Consider the following 2,191-nt stretch of genomic DNA (forward strand, 5'->3'; position numbering starts at 1 on the left):
GAGGCCAGACACGTGACTGGACAGCCCCGGACACGTGATCACGCCCACTGGGGTCACGTGACAAAGCCTCCTCCAGCCCTGGGCGCGGAGCAGCGCCCCCTGCAGGCTGGGAGATGTGGCGGCGTCCTCCCCTCCCTCCCCCGGGACTGGGTCACCCAGAGCATTCTGGGGTGTCTACCAACATCCAGCTTGGCTGTATGCAGCAGCCACAGCGTGTCCACGCGTGCAAGGACTTTTCAAGCTCTTCTAGATCTTCTTTGCTGATTCCGCCTTGAACAGGGCAAGTTGCATGGCTGACAGAGATGAAAAAATTGGAGAGGTGCACTACACCACTAAGATCTCTGTCAAAAATATTCAGCTCTGCTGTAGCCCGAAAGCAGCCGTAGACAATATGTACACCAATGAATGCGTCTGTCTCCCAATTAAACTTTATTTGTGCACCCTGAGACCTGAATTTCATGCAATTTTTACATCTCACAAAATCTTCTTTTTTTAAAAAAAAACAAAAAGTGCTCAGTTCATGAGTTGTACAAAAACAGGCAGTGGGCCAGATTTGACCCTCGGGGCTGTACTTTGCCAGCCTCTGCTCCACATGTTCATATATTTCTTGATATTAACCCCTGGTCTTTTGTATGTATTGCCAATAATTTCTCTTCCCTGACTGTTACTTGACTTTTTAATATTGTTTAATTTGTTTCAAGAGTGTTTATAATCACTCAATGGAGAATTTTTATGGTGGATGCTTTAAATCCTTGTCCAGTAGTTCTTGTATCTCTGTCATTTTGATGATGTCAGCTCTCAATTGTGTTTTCTTACTTGAGTTGAGATTTTCTTCCTTCTTAGCATGATGAGTAATTTTGGACTGTATCTTGTGTATCTGGAGTATTATTTCATGAGACTGTATTTCCTATTTCAGTCTTCTATTTTAGCAGGTGATCAACCGGTTTAGGCTCTGGTTTTGTGGACTGTGGTTCAAAGGCCAATTTAGTGTATAAAGTCTCTGCAGCGCTATTTGGTCTACCCCACTTGCGTGTTTCCTGGATGACAGGACCGCAGCCCACAATATTCTCAGTGCTAGCTGGGGACAGGAAACAGTGTCACCTCAGTTTTGCAGATGGGGCAGAAGACAGGGCTCTGCCCACATATTCAGCTTAGGCGCTTTCATCTTTCTGCAGGGGGTTGTGGAGATCAGACAACATTGATTCTCAACCAGGAGTGATCTTCCCAGGGAATATTTGGTAATATCTGGAGACATTTTTGATATCACAGCTTGATGTTACTGGCGTCAAAGACATTATGCAGGGATGCTGCTAAACATCCTACAATGCACAGGACAGCCACAACAAAGAGTTTTCCAGCCCCAAAAGTCAGTAGTGCTGAGGTTGAGAAGCCCTGGTTTGCAGGCTCCATGGGGTTGGGGCATCAGCTCCTTACTGCAGGGGGATGACTTAGAAGACAGCCTTCCATCCAACGAGCTCTGCCTCTGCAGCACCTTTTGGAGTGGGGGAAGGGTGCAACTCTTTGATGATGTTTACCTCGAGAATAGGCAGGTATGCTTAAAAGATTTCTGTTCTGCTGAGCCACCCTTTTCCTGGTCCTTTGGCTTTTCTTGGAGATACTTTGTGTGTGTTTCACTGGCGTTTCCAGGTTTCAAGCTTCTTTTTTCCAAAGCAGGATATTTGGAAGACAAGAGAAAACCCCAGGGAACTCAGCACTGGGTGGCTCCTGGCGTCTTGAAGTCCCTAGCTAGTCTACTTTATTTTCTCCAGCTTTCAGAGTCTATGTCAGGTAATTAGGTGTTTTGTCCAGGGATTTTGTGTGTGTGCCTGTGATTAATGAGGAGTAAAATAGAATGCGTTCATCATTCTTGTCTAGAACACTAAGGAACTGGAAATCCTTAAAGGCTACACGATTTTTCTTCTCCCAGCTGAGTTTGTTTCCTCTGAATTGCTGTTCCCAATTTGATTGATTTGGTGTTTCTTTTTCATGTTAGAGGCGTTCCTTAGACGTCTGGTATCCCTTGGTTTTCTACTTGTGATGAAGACGGTTGCAATTAAAAGATGAAACTCTGGGGTGCAGGTAGGACTTGCTGAAATTGGACGTCACAGCAAGTGAGCTGGGTGAGCCAAGACAGAGTCACTGATATCCGTATCTTCAGGACATCCATCTTCAGGGCTTGTCAGGTTCTCCA

The sequence above is a fragment of the Choloepus didactylus genome (assembly GCF_015220235.1).
Source record: "Choloepus didactylus isolate mChoDid1 chromosome 11 unlocalized genomic scaffold, mChoDid1.pri SUPER_11_unloc2, whole genome shotgun sequence".
NCBI classification, from domain to species: domain Eukaryota; kingdom Metazoa; phylum Chordata; class Mammalia; order Pilosa; family Megalonychidae; genus Choloepus; species Choloepus didactylus.